Genomic DNA, 18,469 nt, shown 5'->3' on the forward strand with positions numbered 1-18,469 from the left:
AGAGTGTCCTCTCCAGCATTTCGATTTATTTCATGTCACTTCATATTATTCCTGTGTCTGTCGCTTGGAGGTTAGAGAAGTTACAGAGGGGTTTTTTATGGGGTGGATGGTCTAAATCTTTTCATTATCATCTAGTAGCATGGGATCAGATTTGTTCTCCTAAGGCGATGGGGGGTTGGGGGTTCGGAGTTTGGTTTCTTTCAATTTGGCTCTTTTGGGGAAGTGGTTGTAAAGGTTTGGAGTAGAGAGTGAGCGGTTGTGGAGAAAGGTGGTATGGGCAAAATATGGGTTGGGTTAGGTTGGGGGGATTGGTGTACAAAGGAGCTTATATAGTCGCATGGGCGAAGTTTGTAGAAAGGAATTTGGTTAGGTTGGGAGAGGTTTTGGAAGAGTGTGAGTTTTAGGGTAGGGGTGGGGGACCGGGTTCGATTTTGAAGAGATAGGTGGTGTGGAGAGGTCCCATTGGAGGTGATGTTTCCATTGATTTTTCGCATTGTGATTGACCGGGAGGTGACAATGGATTCTTATGCACAAGTGCAAGGCCCGATGGTGGTGTGGAATGTTGGGTTGTGACGTGAAATGCAGGATTGGGAGGTTGGACAGTTACTGGATCTGTTGGGTTTTTTGTATGGGCTTTGGTTTGGCAGATTTGGAGAGGATACTATGAGGTGGGAATGCCCCAAGTCCAAAGGGGTTTTTTCTGTATCTTCTTTTTATCATAGGCTTTTGAGAGGGGATGGGGTGCCATTCCCATGGAAGAGTGTTTGGGTGGTGGGTTATCTGTCAAAAGTCGCTTTCTTTGTGTGGACAGCAGTGTTAGGACATATTTTGAAGATTGATAACTTGATTCATTGTGGGCATATTTTGGCCAATTGGTGTTGTTGTGTTGTGGAGTTGCAGAGACAGTGGCCCATTTGCTTATTTCCTGTCCGGTTGTTTCACGCCTTTGGATGTCTATAGTTGCTATCTTCGATTTGGCTTGGGTTCAACCGGGGATAGTAAGGGTGGTGTTACAAAGTTGGGTTGGGGAGAGGGTTGGGAAGAGACAATGGAAGGCTTGGATATTGACTGGCCATTGTCTTATGTGGCTAGTTTGGTTGGAGTGTAATAGGCGGGGTTTTTTTTGGGAGATGCGTTCCACGGCTTGTTTGGAGCGGCGTTTGTTCATTGTGTTATACAGTTGGATAACTTTGACAGTGGACCTAGATGTTTTGTCTTTTGTTGATTTTGTAGAGGACTTGACTCAATACGTCTTTTGTTCTTGTCGTGTTATTTCATGCAATTTCTATTTTGGCAGTTTTCAGATTGTTAGGCTCGTTTTTGTAATTCTTTGTATCGTCATGATGCTTTCTCAATAAAGTGTGCTTATTTATCAACAAAAAAAAAACAAAAAAACAAACAAACATTCAACATATATTTCGATGAAACTACTAAGGTAACATTCAAAAATAAAAAAATAAAAAATAAATTATAACAGACATTGGTAGAAGAATTTAAAGTAAAAGCTTAATTTCATCTAAACAATAGCAAAATAGCAATATTGTAAACTCGTGCATTTCAAACTATAAAATGGTATTATGATTGTAAGAATTGGAAACACCGTAGGCAGAACAGTTCAGTCATACATGTCAAACTACAAAATTGTATTACAATGGTAAGAATTGGGAAAACTCAGCTCAAAAGGGATTTACAACCCTAATATAGAAAGATTAAGATACTATTTCTCTTTTTTCTTTCAGAGGGTGGAGATCGTGGCCAATGAGGCTATGTAATCCTAATCGACGCTGCAACCTCAAGGTTGAAACACCCGATGGTAGTTTTTGGAAGACATAGATCACCCTGTATAACATCAAACATAATTTACTCGTTAATGTGGTAGAAAACTAAGTTAACGCCTTTTTTCTCTTAGTCTTGGTAATCCTTGATTTACAGGATTCGTTAGGCGGCTTCCCGATGATATCCTTGAGATTTTTCACAAAAATTCTTGTAAAACTGAACACGGAAGATTGTAAAACTCAATTATCTGAATCTCCGAGACTAAAATAACCTACTCTTTCATTTTTCATGATAATCATGTTGAGCAAGGACAAGCTAAAAAATGTGAGCTATATTTATGTGCAAAATATATTCAGTTTTTGGTGGTGAATCACATCTAGAAACAGGAACAAATGGAGCAACTGACCTTGAGGTATTCACTAGCATCTCCCAATGCTTTTTGAATATCAACCATGAAGAATGTAGGAGCGACTTGAAATACCTGTTTAAAAAAAATTAGAAACTATAAAATGTTAGGGAAAAAATGATTACAGAGGTTCGGCAGTGAGAACGTACTTCGAGAATGACTGAAAAATGTAAAGTTTTGTTTGCTGAAAGGCCTTCCACCCTCATCTTAATTTTTTTTTTTTTAAAAAAAAAGGAGCTTCTGTTCAATATTTTTAGGACTACTTTGGTGAGATTGCTACCCATGGAATGAAGAAGAAATAAGACAATAAAATATAGCATGGACTCCTCTCCAAATGTTAATTAGACAGTAAATCAATTCCTTGAGGCATCAAAATAAGAGGCAATTAGCATGAAATTGGTCAAGTTTACCAAAGTTCTAAACAAGATTACCATAGGTAACTCCCAAGTGGTCCACCTTGTAATTATGAATGTTTCTTAAAACCTATCAATTGTGCAACAACTTCCATACTTAACAAACCACTTTTGCTGGTTTTTGGGAAACAAAGCGTGTTTGATGCTGCGTATAGTCCTGCCAAGAAGGGCAAGAAATTCAAACATATGAACTAATTATGAATCTGTATAAAATGAAATCATGAAAGGAATACAGGATGACATTGAAAATTGGGCTCATGAGTGTTTAACGTGACAAAAGTGAGATGAGACGGCAACACACTCCTAATGGCAGTACCAAGAGTACGCAAGTTTGAAAAATATTGGCAGTTGACAACTAGTGGAACATTAGATGTAGAAAACAACAAACCACAAGTTTGGTCATCAATGAAATGAAAAGGTGAGATTGCTTGGTAATCAAATACAAATGACTCAAATGGAATTAACAGACTTATAACTCATACCTGTCGACGGTCAAAAAGTGCTGAATGGTTTAAGCCTTGAGAAAGAATAATTAGGTCGAAGGCATTAAGAGCCAAAGGGCGCACATCCTCATTCCTGCATGGCTCATCAATTGGTTCTTCCTACAAAAAAAGCCATGAATGCATGGTAAATGTTAGGCAAACCCATAGTAAATACTAGCGACTTTCAACAAAAAACCTGCAGCACAGTTGTCCTCCTTTATTTTATACAAGAAGGCATAAAATCACCAGCCTAAAATAATTTGACATCTAGATTATATAAAACAATATGACCTGTGTAAAGGGAGAAAGATCCAGAGTGATGGTGTAAACATGAGATAACTGTTCTCTAAAGTACTTGGACTTCTAAAAGCCATTTGTATGCATGCAAACAGGTATATCAATATTTTAAATTTTGGCGCATTTCTAATGGTCAAATTTGTATATATATATATATATATATTCTCACATATATATTATCTCATATGTGCTTATGCACAGTTGTCAATAAATGAAAACTTAGTCTGCATTGCAAAGCAAAAACTTAGCGTTGTGAAGGGTTGTGGGTGGTCATTGAAGCTGTTGTATTGTGAGAGAATTCTATGCAGACAACCACATCCTACAGATTGTTCAGAAGTATTGAAGTTGATAGGCAACACACTATCTTTCAAGTTTTAAAACATTACACTGAACAGAGAAGACCTAGATTGGAGAATGTTTAACACCTAATTAGCCAATTTGTGGATTCAGGGCAGAAGCAACCTAGAGAAGGAAGATTCATTACTAGGAGCAAATTACTGCTGGCACTAATTTTTCCTTAAAGCACAAATTATGGAACCCTTTCAATTATTTAGTAGAATTCCAAATGATATGTAAGAGAAGCAGAAATTAAAAGTAACACGAACCTCAAGACCATCAAAAACTGCATTAACGTCATCCATGTTAACATCTTCATATTCAATAAGTTTGACAGGAACATAACCCCTTATAAACCACTCATCATTCCTAATATCTTCAATTTGAATACGCTGCACAGAGAGGGAAGGAGTTCTCAGTGACAACCGTAATCAAAGCAACTATATTTGAGCCATTATATTTTACAATAACCAACATGAGTAATCTTTTCCATATCATACATATTAAGTAATATAACGTGTTTGTTTGCGTAGTTATATTGCATTTCGATTTTCAACAGTATTCGAAAGGCACACAAATCATGTTGGCATCAGATACCAACAGTGTTTTAAAAGGCTCTAGACGCACTGTGGTGATAAAGTCTCCTATAGCCTAAGCACGAGGCACGAGTTGCGAGGTGCGAGCCTCACCAAAGCAAAGTGCAAGTAGTAGAAGAAAAGCAAAATTATAAAATAAACTTTTTAGCATAACAAATATATATAAATTTCAAAAATCATAACAATTTCCGATAATCTTTAAACATAACATTCAATCTTCTAAAAACTAGAAATACAATATCCAACAAAAGATATAGAGCATAATATTCAATCCAACAAAAGATATAGAGCATAATATTCAATCTTTTATCACTTTTTTCTCTCTTTTGACCACGTTTGATCATGTTATATTGAAGAGTTTTGAATCCCTATGGCTATGTCCACAAAAAAAGCATTTAATCAACAGTTGAAGTAGAAAAATAGGTAAAACCCACACTACAAAAAATGTCACTTTTGGCTACTAAACTATTGGTCGGCAAAAGGCATAAATTTGGTCGCTGAAACTATTTACCGACCAAATATTTTTGTCGCCAAGTTCGTCGCCCATACCCCGTCGGCGATAGTATTGGCGACTAAACTTCATTTGGTCGCCAAAAAATGAAACATTTCCCTACTAAATTTCTTTTGGTAGGCAAATGGTATCTTTTCGCCACTAAAACCGTTGGTCACTGAAAGTGAACATTTAGCTACTAATCCTTCGTTAGTCGGCAAATGTGACCTTTTTGCTACTAAATTTTTAGTCACTAAAAGTTCTACCTTAGGCGTGGTGACTTTTGCCGACTAAAACTGTTCGTAGCCAAAAACCTATTAAGATTCATTTCTTTACTTTTGCCACCAAAAGTTTTAGTCGCCAAATGATACCGTTTTTTCCGTGACTAAAAAATTTAGTGGCCAATAGTTTCTTTCTCTCTTTTTTAAATTTTTTAGCTACTAATTATTTTGTGGCAAAAACGTTTTGGGTTATGTTTTTGCTACTAAATTATTAGTAGCCAAAACTTTTGATTACCTATTTGGCTACCAAAACATTTGGTGGCCAAATAATTTTTTGTTTTTAAAAAAAAAAAAAAAATTGTAAACAACCTGTATTCATTTATATTACAACATGTACCATGTATAAACAATATAATCCATCAACACTAAAATATATTATCAATCATTAAAGCATTCAACAACGTGCACACATTTCAGTTCCAAGCATCCAAAAAATTAATCTTGAATGTCCAATTCTATATCTAATACAAATTTCATACACTCAAAGTCTAATCCAACGTCAATAATTTAAATCCATACATAATACATGAATAACCAAATTAATTTGTTCGAACCACTATATATACGGATAGAGGTATAAAAACAATGCCCTCCCGTAATTGTCAAAAAATTGTATATCCACATTTGTATGTCCAAAATCATCTGCAAAAAAAAAAAAAAGAAAAAAAAAAGAAAAAAATTCATTAGTTTGGTGCCTATAAAATGTTAAGAAGGCTTAAAAGCTTTCCCTGTTAATGACATAGATATTCTTACCTATAACACTTCTATGTTGAGATATCAGTTCCACAAATTAACTCTACATTTTAGTTAAAATAAGGAGAGAGAAACAATTTATAAAATTAAATGTCTCAAAGAAACAATAGAAAAATAATGATATTCACACAACACTTTTAGCCTTACACTCCACTTGCGAGAAAATATCATCAAGTCAAAACATAAGGGATATTAACAGGTAAGCATTTAAAACATTTACATCTTATTGAATAGTTAATGATTGTGTTATGATTAACAATTCACAAATACATGTCACAAAATTTATATATATAGAAAAGAAAAAAGAAATGCAAATATGTATAGACTGAATTCCAGTTGATTTCACGACCCGATCAAATGAGAAGCCATGGTTTCATGTCATTCTAGTGAAAATTTTAATTTTATTAAATGTGTGCACCATGCACAAAATTATATATGTATGTATGCATGAATCAATAACACAACTTGTTCAGAGCAAGTCAAAAGGGTATTCAAGAAGGTGGTATTACCTGTTTGGGTTCTCCATTTTTGCCACCAATGGTCGTGGAAATAATGTGACCAGTTACTGTATCGTTTGAGTCAACAACTGGGGTAGAGATCTCCTGCAAGACATATTAGATCAAGATGTCACACAAACAATTCACAGATCATTTACCTATCATTAATCTAGGCTTCCCTGACCCAACAGTTCCATCATTCATTCATTTTGATCAAGTGCATGTGCATGCTCCATGCTTATTGCACATATGGCACACTCTAGACTAATTTCCCCTTAATACTCTTGTCTGTATCTTTTTCAACCTGTAATATTAATTCCACACATACATCTGATAATAAGTATCTAAAAGTGCAAAAGTATTAAGAAGTTAGTCAAATAGTGTATAACTACTAAATGAAATAAACCTGAGCATCTAGAGCGCATTGTGTGAGATGTTCACAAGCAATTCGACGTTCTTGAAGTTCCACCCGTAGCTCTGCATTGCCTTTCACATCTCCAGTTTTAACTTGTAACCAACCAATTGTCACTAAATTAGTTCCTATGAACATAATTGAGGGAAGACAAGAAGATAAACTATCACATAGTAGCACACAGCTGCAATGGCATATTTAGGCAGCATGATGATTATGTTAACAAGCATGCTGAAAATTAAAAAATTAAACAAGATAGTAATATACACAAAATTCTTTCCAACTCACCTGCTGTGTCCTATCTCCATGAATAGTAGTGGCATGAAACCATGAATAGAGATTGTTGCAAAATTTAATGACATTCAAAATTCAATCAAGCAATGCAAGCCAACTGGAACCAAACATATAATGTATCTGACTAGAAAATTAACAGTAAGCATTAATAGTTAGGAGGAGACTATGCATCAGTAAGTTTTTTTTCTATTAAAAAATAAAAATCCTTTTCCTCCTTGATTAGTTCACTAGTATTATAATACATAATAACACTCCTTGTACAGATCAAAACATGGACTCCATTCCACAGGTAAATCCAAATTGAATGATACATAAAGCACTTCGCATATTACCTTGCCATGAATGTCATTAGTCATTTGAGCATTAAGACTCTATTTACATTATCAATTATAACTCATTTCTCAATGATTAATTCAACAATTATGTTGATAGAATATATATAAAACCATCTAAATAATAGAATTCTGATTTCTATTCAAATGTGAGGCACAATTCTTACTTGCCAAACTTCAATGCCTACATATTTTATTGGCTTTAACAGATAAAGGTAAGGATCATTCTCGGGGCAAGCATGATAACCCAAAACACCTCAAGTATTTCCCAATCAGCGGAAGCATAGAATTGAAGAAGTCTACTACTCTAGGCCGGCTAACAATTTTCAAGTGCTTATTGTTAAATATAATGATACGTAAGAAGTAAGTTTTCCACCACTGTTTTATGGTTGGAGTGTAGATTAGACCCTATTTCAAGCACAGTTGTGTTTAGATTATTAGGATGAGTTTAAAATGTACTCTTAAACAGTTTGTTGTATGCATATATTAATATGTTATTAGACTTTCTTACTAAATGTTTATGTCAGCATATAATATTTAAAAGAGTAAATTACACTTTGTCCTTCTTAAGTTTAAGTATTTTGTCTTTCTTAATCTTTCTAATTTTCTCACTTTACAGCAACAACTAACATCTATCCGATCCGAGTTTGGATAGAAAACACATTAATACAGTTATTAGATAAATCTAGATAAATTCCACTTTTCCCTCTAAATATGAGAGAATCTGATACAGATTCTCAAAGGTCATAGGTTTTTGCATAGAGAAAAAAGAAAAAGAAAAAAACAGTGCCTAGTAGCCTCATTGGGAGCTTAGCTGGTTTCTTGTTCTTCATTATCTAGGAATTGAAAGAAAAATGAGCATATTCTCAATGGTAGTGTAAAGAAAGAACAGAGGAAAGCTTAGCACCTAATTGCATACCAAACACAATAATGACATGAAGATGTGAACTTGTTCATCTCCTCCAGCCTTCTCTTTATTTTTGACCTTCATCTCCTTCATCTCTTGTGTCCAAAAGTGTAATGAAATGAAGGTCGAATCTGCTGATTAAAAGTACAGAACTTGTTCATCTTAAAAAAAAATCCTATGCATCACAAAAATTCAGCAGATTACTATGCATCACAAACCAATTTTCAAACAGAGCATTAGTATCAATAGATTGCTCCAACAGATTACTATCAAGCAGATTAAAATTGCCAGCAAAAAATTGCTCAACCATCTGCATCAATCTTGCCAGCAAAAAATTGCTCTAGCAGATTACTATTGAGTACATTAGTATCAATAGAAACAATTAACAAAAATCCACAAAACTACATAATTAAAATTGCTCCAACAGATCATTCCTATGTATCATAAATAAATTGTCAAACAGTTGGTGAGCAAACTAGAGATGCTTTGGGGTCCATATATACTTAAACAATTCATTTCTACATGTCACAGACCAAATGTCGAACAGTTGGTGAGCAAAAAAAATGTAGATGTGAACAAAAAACAACTTGAAGAAATCTGGCCTGTCAAGATTGAAAGAAATAGAGGAAGGGAGATAGAGACACAGAGACACAGCTCGAGCCTCATATATTCTATTCCTATTTATAATCATTTCAGTAAACCAAACACTGCTTTACCTTTTAATCTTCATTTTGGCTTGAGCCTCATATAGTCTTATCAATACTATACCTAACTTCTAATTTGAAAGAGATGATATTTACACATTCCCAACAGAAAAGAGAGATGGTTTGTTTGATTTTAGTAATCTTGATTTCTTGCTCAACACAAAAACCTAGCTGCTTGCTCAAGTGTTAAGCCTTTAAATGAATCCAAGTAGATTGGCAGGTAGAGAACATGCAAACAGGTTTGGGCCAAATGGAATATAGATTGGTTTTTAAAATCAATGTCACTTTTATTTCATTTAATTTTGAATATCCAAAATAGGAAAAACATTTTGATTCACCATATTCTGCACCAATCTTAGCTTTAGATAATTGGTACATCTAAGTTTTCACTGTTGGACACATGTTTTCCATGTGATGCATGTATTTTCATACACAATACTATTAATTTTACACCTTATCCATCATAATATATCCACAAATTCAAGAACTTCAAATCAGATTACCAAAAAGAGATTTTAAAAAGAAAAAGAAAAAGAAAAAAGAAAACAAAAGAACAAAAATTTTGACCCTTTTCGGAGAAATGAGAAAGAAGCAAGGATGAGTGAACAAGGTGCAATGGTAACACTCCACAAACAAGTTTAAAATCTATTTTTTTTTTTACTTTTTATTATGTTAAGAATCACTACAAGATATCAATTTCTATTTCACTAATTTATTGATTGTGAGCTTTATTGGCCTACCAGGCTACCAATGTGTCACATTTTAGTCTTTCCACACTCTTAGCTACTCATGCATATATTCTTATAAGTAATTTATTTACAAAGTTCAATAATATATATATATATATATTAGTGAGGCCAACCTGTGTAAACAGCATTATCATATAAATTAGGGCAAACTGTGAAAATAACATTGTCATATAAATTGATCGGGGTTTCAATTGACCCAAGTTCTTATATTTTGTTTTTGAGAAATTAAGAATTTAAGTTATACCACAGAGACACAGCTCGATCGAAAGAGAGAGCAAGAGAGCGAGAGCGAGCGCGCAGAGAGAGAGAGAGAGAGAGAGAGAGAGAGAGAGAGAGAACCTGTGCTCTGCTGCAATGGCGATGGCGATCTGCAGAGGTGGTGGCGGCGACGGCGATCTGCGGCAGTGGCCGTTGCCATCTGAGGCGGTGGCGGTGGTTTATGGTTATGTGAAGTGGGGTGAGGTTTCGTGTGGTGAAGGAGAATAAATAGAGAACAGGAGCGAATGCTATATATATTTATATATAACACACCATTAGCGACTAAAACTTTTCAGTCGCCAATTAATTTTTCAAATCCCTCTACAATTTAAAATAGCTCCCTCCAAATATTTTAACTTTTGGCGACTAAAATATTAGTCGCTAAAGATAATAATTAATTTTTTATTTTACATTTGCCGACTAAAGGTTTTAGTAGCCAAATCTATACCTACGGCGACTAAATTTATTTTTCGTCTCTGAAAATCAACTTTTGGCAACTAAAATATTAGTCGCCTTAGATAAAAATTAATTTTTTGTTTTACATTTGCCGACTAAAGGTTTTAGTAGCCAAATCTATACCTTCGACGACTAAATTTACTTTTTGTAGCCAATAATCAACTTTTGGCGACTAATATTTTATTTTACATTTGCCGACTAAAGGTTTTAGTAGCCAAATCTATACCTACGGTGACTAAATTTACTTTTCGTCGCCAATTTCTGGCATTTTTGCTGACTAAATTTCTTTTAGTCGCCAATTGTGATATTTTTAGCTACTAAATTTTTTTTAGTCGCCAATTGTAATATTTTTAGCTACTAAATTTTTTTTAGTCGCCAATAATCAATATTCCCCGACTAAAAAAAATTACTAGCTAAATATTTGACTTTTCCCGACTAATTTTATTTTTGGTAGCCAATTCCGTAACTTTTGGTGACTAAATTTTTTTTAGTCGCCAAAAATGTATTTTCTTGTAGTGCCATAAAGCCCACACCTTGCACCTCAGCGCCTAAGCTCTGTAACGCCCTCAAAATAAACCCATAAATCATATATTCATGATACAAGAAAGAGATATCATATTCCATCCATCGGAGTATTAAGTACAAAAGTATTACATGTTGACAACAAAAGTAAATGCCCTACGGGCTTACAACTTTCCAAGTCAACACTCGGGTTCAACAAAAGAAGAGTTCTAACTCTTTATACAAAATAAACCCTTGGCTTGATTTACATGTAATACAAAAAGATAACAACAAAAAGATCTTTCAGCCTCTAAGCCTCCCAAGCTACGTCCTTGGAGGTGGCATATCACCTGCACCTGAAAATGATGTCCCATAAAGGGTGAGCCAAAGCCTAGTAAAGATATACTAAACCAAATATGAGAAATAACTAAAACATTAGCATTTGATAAATGATTAACACCTATAAACCAATTTACAACACTTTCCAATTCCATGACAAATACATCCGTGTTTCATCCTACTCTCATTTATTTTTCCAATTCAAATTCATAAACATGGGTCATTATCTAGCCAAACAATTAAATGAGACTACAACTCATATTAAAACATTTCAATACTTCAATTATCTACGTTATGCAAACGTAATTAGGATTTCGGGACTTTCACCCTGGACACTTCGGTCAACTTAGTTATCAATGGAGTTCATCCCCTATCTCCTTCCAAACAGGTTTGAGGGTACATCCCCTATCTCCTCCCAAACTGTGGAGTACATCCCCTATCTCCTCCAAAACAAGATACATATGCAACGTATTTAAATAGTTTATCATATACAATGATCAATCAAGGCACATATTTAATGTGTTAATTCAACCGTCATATTCAATGACTTAACCATTTGATTAGTTTCTGTTTTCCCTAATCAACATACAGTGTCTACAACAATCAAGACTATCCTCCACCAATAGCCCAAAGCAGTTATCTCTAGACAGATAATAAATTCATCAACCAGATAAATTATCAACATTTTCATGGGTGAGTGATTAATCAATCCAACTACACCATTCAATCTCATAATTTCCCAATTTCATGATTTTCAACTCAATTTCATATTTCCCCAAATTAATTATTCAAGTATAATTAGGGCATTTTCCTCCTTTTTCAAATATCAACCCTAAGACTCAATTTCATCAATTTAACAACAATAATTCCATTTTCTAAGGTCTCACATACACATGGAGTTTAACAATTGAAACCCCCTCTTTTTATAACTTCAAATCAAATCCTAACTTTTCCAAAATTCTCAAACAACACCATCTATACAAAATACCCAACATTTATGTCAAAACTCATAGAGAGGAGTAGGTTATCCCTACCTCAAGAGAAGAGACTCAAGGGAGATGGAGGTGGAAACCCAAGATGCTCCAAACACCAACTTTTTCGGATTGAAATGAAGCCCACACCAAGCTCTACCTTTCTTACAAAGAGGCTAAGGTAGAAGACCACTAGAACTAGATGTATTTGTAGAGAGAAGATGTATGTAGAGAGAGAGAGTAGTCAGATCTAGGGTTTGAAGATAAAAGATAATCAAAAGTGAGGAAGAAGCTGCCACTGCGAACTGATATAATCGATCCTCGCTCGAGCGAAGGAGTGGTCGCTCGATCGACCAGACACAAAGAAACCTCACTCGAGTGCAGAAAGCCTCACTCGAGCCAACAACATGAAGCTTCAGGTCTGCAACCCAGAAGCACGCTCAAGCGCAGGAGTCCTCGCTTGAGCGAAGAAACCCAAAACATACAGCTCGCTCGCTCGAGCGAAGGAAAGCTCACTCGAGCCAAGAAACACAACCTTCAGGTCCAAACTTAGACGTAGACGTACGCTCGAGCGAAGGAACCCTGGCTCGAGCGAAGGAACTAAAACACAGAGCTCGTTCGAGCGAAGATACCAAAAACTGGGCAGCAACCATTTGTTTCAAAACACACCCAACCTGTTACAAACCTGCCTAACTGTAGACACCCCATTTTTGACCGCCCTTAAGACTTGGGCACCACTGATGGTTTGCTCGGTGTTGAGAGATGTACAGGGCAAAGAATCAGTTTCTTCGGCTAGAAGAGAGGCAAATCTTTCAAAACACTTTGTTTAGGGTTTTGGAGTTGAAGAAAAGAGGAAAGGAGAGGAGAAAACTAGTTTGGGAGAAGTTCGGCATGAATCCGGGTAGAAGCGAGTCGAGCAGCCCTCGCTGAATCGGGCTTATCTGTCTATACACTTGGAGTTTAGCTATGGGGCCACCACCATCGGAAATCTTACTTCCGGGGATTCATTTTGCACTCAAGAATCTCCTAGAGCCAAGTCCGGGTGGGGGAGATATGATCAGTTGAAGTCGGGCATCATCCCGGTTGGATCGAATCTGCGCGGCTTCACGAAAAAAGGGCATAACTTTTTGCATAGGAGGAATTTTGATGCAAGGTTTGCGCCATTGGAAAGCTAACTTCCGGGGCTTCAATTTGCATACCCACCGGCCATTTTTTGACATTGGAATCATCTATCGGCAATCTATTTTGCCGACCGGCAAAATATTATGCCGACCGGCACTTTATTTTGGCCGACGACCAAATTTTCTGGCCGGTTTGCACCATTTGCACTCTCCAAGCTTGGTGCATCCCAGCTGTGCCAGTTGGAATGCACCAGCACACTCCCCCGTGCATATATGTTGCTATTTTGAACCCTTGACCACCTTTGGACCCCTCTTTTGCACCCTTTGCTCAAGGCTTCTTGAGGAAGCCTTGACCCCTTATCTTGGCTTCCTCAAGAAGCCTACCAGCTGTCCAAGCTTCTCCAATAAGCCTTGAACCCCTTTGACCCCTTTCCCTTTACTTAGCTTGTAAGTTAAGTGCTTTCCTTGCCTTATATAAGCACCTCTCCTCCTCCTTTGTTTAGGTTGGATTTTTGGAACAAAAAACCAGAGATATATAGATATATCTGATATACATACACACAACCCTTGATCTCTCTCTATATCTCTCCCATTCAACCATCAAACACCCTTGTTCTTGGGCCATTTCTTCATCAACTCATAGCACAAGGCATCCAACGCCCATTCCAGCAGCTTGAGGCTTTCCTCCAGAGGTTAAAAGCTCCCAAACCCGGTCCAAAGGTTGCTAAAGATTGGTTCTACAAGGGTGAGTCCCACTTTCCCTCTTTTGTGCATTTTCTTGGCCTATATCTTAGCCCCTTGTGGTTACATCTTTGGGCTCCGACCCAAACTTCAAATCATCATATTTTGAGGTCCTCTTCATGTTTGATTGAGGACCTCTTGCTGTTTGAGGACAGTAGCTAGCACTTCCTTCATTAGCCCTCTTTATGCCATAATTTGCATAATATTTTTGGCTTGTGTGTGATCTGTTTTGAGGCATGTTATAAACTGTGAAGTTGCTTATTTTGAGCCCTTCTTCAACATTAAAGAAGGGCTCAACACTGTTTGGATACTCTATGTGCTACTTGCTTTGAAATCCATGTGGTAGCCCCGTTTTTGTATGCCATTTTAGCCCCATCTTTGCTTGCTGTTTGGTCATGCCATAAACTGTAAAAATGCTTATCTCAAGGCTTCCTTGCTTCTGTCTTCATGCTCCATGTCCATATTATGCATGCTTTGTATAGCTGTAAGCCATTTCATGTGCCTAATTTTGCATTTCGGGATTCATTCCATGCGGTGAGTGTTGTTTCGTTATGTTTCGGGGCTGTTTTGCATCACCTATCGCCTCTGAAATTTGCATGCGAATTGTCCATGTTTGTGCCTTTCAAATGCGTCGAAAAGTTGCTTCATTATGCTTAAGTCTTGGACCATGTATCTATGCATGTTTGCATGTCATTTGCCTCCATGCACTTAGCATTTTGGCCACTGTTTTGGGCCTAACTAGAGCTGCCTAATACATGTTTAAGACCATCCTTTGCTTATTTGCATGCTCACCTTGCATGTTTGCTTGTATCGGCATGTTGCATCCTTAGCTCGTATGCCTAAGTTGCATTGCATCTTGCATGCATCACCTTGCCTCTTGAGATGAGTATGATAGAGGTTAGGCCCCCTTGTGTGTTTATTTGGCTTGCATGCATTTTGAAATTGAAGTTGCACACTTGATTCTTTGGGCCATCATGCATGAAAATGCGTGATTGGTGGTCCGAGAATCGGGGCACATCCTCCTTTGAGTCATTAACATGATAAGGAATGTGATTGGTGCATAAATTGTTTGAATTGCATTGCCATGCAAGATTTTGCCCTCTGCTGCTGTGAGTTGAAGGTTCTGCAGGAATTGATTGCCGGCCGGCAGTATTTAGTGCCGACCGGCAGTCAATAGATGGCCGGTGGATCTATTTTGTGCCGGTGACTAAATGCTACTGCCGGTGGAAATTCTGGTCAGCCGATGATATCCCCCAGTGTCCTGAGAGGCATCCCTGAGACTTTGGCAGTTTTCAGAAGAGCAGAGCAGGGAAAACAGAGGCAAACTACGCATGGCAGTGCGATTCCGAGCCAGTCCCGAGCATGTGTTGCATCTGGCCCTCGCCCCGAGGCGGTTTACTGTTTTTCTTTAGTTTAGTTAATTTGTTAATTAATTAAGCAATTTGTAATATTTAATTAGCTTGCGTAGTTAATTAATTTGTATTATTATTTTGGTCCCTCCGAGTGAGGGCGTGTCTGTAATAAGTGTGCGTGCGTGTGATGTATGTCTTCCAACCCCACTTCTTTCTTCCCTTTTATTTACCTGCTTATGATGGTAGATTAGGGCACATTTATTTTAGCATACCTTATGCTATGCATGCGTGCATTCATGCATTTGTTGACATGCACCGGGCTCGGTACATCATACAAACTACATTGTACTTTTCAATTCCAAATTGAATACATGTTACTTGCAGCATTTCATATGCCATTTTAGGGTTAGCCGAGCCTGTTTAGATTGCATCTTTGCATGTGTTGCATTAGCCATTTTCAACATGAACTAGGATCATGCATATGATTACTGACTAGTTTCTGTTTTGGCTCGGAGTACTAGGTAAGCTTTCGTGCTTTAGCATATCGCATGCGTGTGAGTGTTGCCATGACAGTACGATTACCATGAGGCTAGCTGCTTATGTGATATAACTGCTTGAATGCCTGTGGATGGAGGTTGAATTACCTAAATTGGAATAATGCATTAAAACTGTGAGTTTTAAGCCCACTAGATAGTGGCAAAATCATCTTCTCTAAAAGCCCACTTGAGGGTGGCAAATTCTGTATTTTAGCCTACTTGCGAGTAGCAAACCATTTTCAAAACAAACATGAAATGTTTTGTTCCAATTTGGGCGATTTGGTCTACACTTGTTTGCTGCGCGCATAACATAGTAATTCTAGGCTAATAATTGGTTTAAGAATACATAAAGTTTTCAAAAACGGATATCACGGTTAGTAGAGGCCGGTCTTCGGACCGGGCGAAAGGGGGTGCTCATAGCTGACCTTCCCCGATCGTACCCAAGCTCCCGAGCCGAGACAACTCCGGTGATGACGGACATGCGGCCTTCGGCACCGAGTCAGGGTTTCCTAAATTCTCCCATAAAAAATATTTAGGTGGCGACTCTGTATCTGGCAAAGCAGTCCATGTTTGGCACTACTTTTTCAAAAATCTGTTTCTCAAAACGATTTGCCAGATTTGGACTCTTTGGTTCAGATTAAGAACCGTGACACAAATCGAGTCCGAACTGTAGCATGAGGCCCCCACGGGCGCGTCTACACTAACACATCCCAAAACTCAAATACAAGGAATTAAAGGATGGAAATACAACATAAACAACAACAGACATCCACAGAACCGAGTCCGGAATACAATAACCAATGGAGGGAAAAATGGGATCGCTATAAGCTCCACCTTGCGTATTGCGCCTCACCTTGACCTGTTCAAGGCACAAATCTGTGCCTTATTGCACCTCGCGTGCGTGCCTTTTAAAACACTGGATACCAAGACCACAAATTTCATTTTCTGTCCTGCTTTATGTGATAATAAAGCAACCAGGGCAGTGTGCAAAATGACATCCAACAACTAATGTCAGTCAAAAAGCAAATACTTACAGTTTCAGGATTTGGATCCAAAATTCGATGTATTGAAGATTTTACTCCTGATGGAAACCATGATGAACATGAAAACTCCGCTTTCTCTATCTGCAAACAATAGTTGCAAGAAATAAAACTTGAAGATGAGCAACATGCTAACCAAATACATAGTGAACAACAACCTTGAGCCCTCATAGTTAATGACTGAAACAGTAGTCAGAAGCAGGACTGTATACATATAACATTAAGATGAGTAACCATAATAACAAATTACAGAGTGGCCTATTTTGTCTTGTTAGTTTTTAGTGTGTTTTTTTTTTAAATGTAGGTAAACCCTAATTTTATAGCACCAACATTTTCATTTCCCTTCTTTAATATGGTTCAGAAAGTTGGGTGGTTGAAAAAACATGCTGAAAAAAAGAGTGCAATTGAAACAAGAATGTTAATATGGATAAGTGGTATACTATGTTATATATTATTTACTAATAACAATAATAATCTCCATGTTTTTTTGTTTTGTTTCCTTTCTTGATTCCCACATCGGAATCCAAAGGAATCTCTACACTTTCATTTGGAGGGAATTCAATATTTCTCCCTCCATTCACTTGGAATTTAAATTTTTTAGCTTGGTTCCCATATAGAAATCTTGAGCAAATAAGTGTGCTCTCATCTACCATAAATAGAGGAAGAACTTTCTATATTCCTTCAAGTTTCCATTGGAGGTCTTCCGTTGAAGATATCCATGAGATGGAACTTCTAGTTCTTTTATATATATATATATAGAAAGAAAGAAATAAAGAAATAAATAAAATATTCAAACAAATAGTTTGGGACCATTTGAATAAATCAATTTAAGATTTCAAATTCAAAGATCCTAACCACTAGTTGGTTTACGAACGTTGGGAAACAGTTTCAACTTTTGAATTCTCTAAGTTGGTGTCTGTTCGAGTTCTATATAAGGAACTCTCTTCAACAGCCCATACTTAGTTTTTCCCTGCAAGTTTTCTTCACTGTTTTCATTCTGAGTTTTCTAGGTTAAGGTTCTAGTTTAGAAAACAATTAAGGCATATAGCCTTAGTATTATTTTCTAGAATAAGGCATTGTATCCTGGAGATATAATTTCCAAGAGACCTTTCTGTGTAATAGAGAACAAATTACTATCTTAAAGAAAGCATCCTGGATGTGCCTTGCCTTTGAGTGTTCTACTTTTCTTCTTTACTAAATATGTTTTTTCTTTTATACATAGTTCATTTAGTTTTATACAACAATTTTAAGATAGTAATTATGAATCCCACAAACGGTGATCAAGACATAGATTCATGAAGTTGAAAGGCTTGAATGTTTCAATGGACTTAATTACAAACGTTGGAGTATGAAGATCTTTTTCCAACTTACTGTTGCAAAGGTTGCTTATGTGCTTTTGGTTGCTTACCCTCAAACAAAAGTGTCTCCT

General features: G+C 36.7%; 1 protein-coding gene and 1 pseudogene across 1 annotated transcript in view; one reads left to right on the plus strand and one right to left on the minus strand.

The window, feature by feature from the left end:
- LOC114261624 (vesicle-fusing ATPase) overlaps positions 1 to 18,469 on the plus strand; it is a 98,280-nt gene that overhangs the window by 12,210 nt on the left and 67,601 nt on the right. The gene's annotated exons all lie outside the window — the stretch shown is intronic.
- On the minus strand, positions 1,765 to 17,521 carry LOC114289799 (CBL-interacting serine/threonine-protein kinase 8-like; annotated as a pseudogene).

Source organism: Camellia sinensis, chromosome 3 (genome assembly GCF_055761805.1).
Source record: "Camellia sinensis isolate YWXY chromosome 3, ASM5576180v1, whole genome shotgun sequence".
Lineage (NCBI taxonomy): Eukaryota > Viridiplantae > Streptophyta > Magnoliopsida > Ericales > Theaceae > Camellia > Camellia sinensis.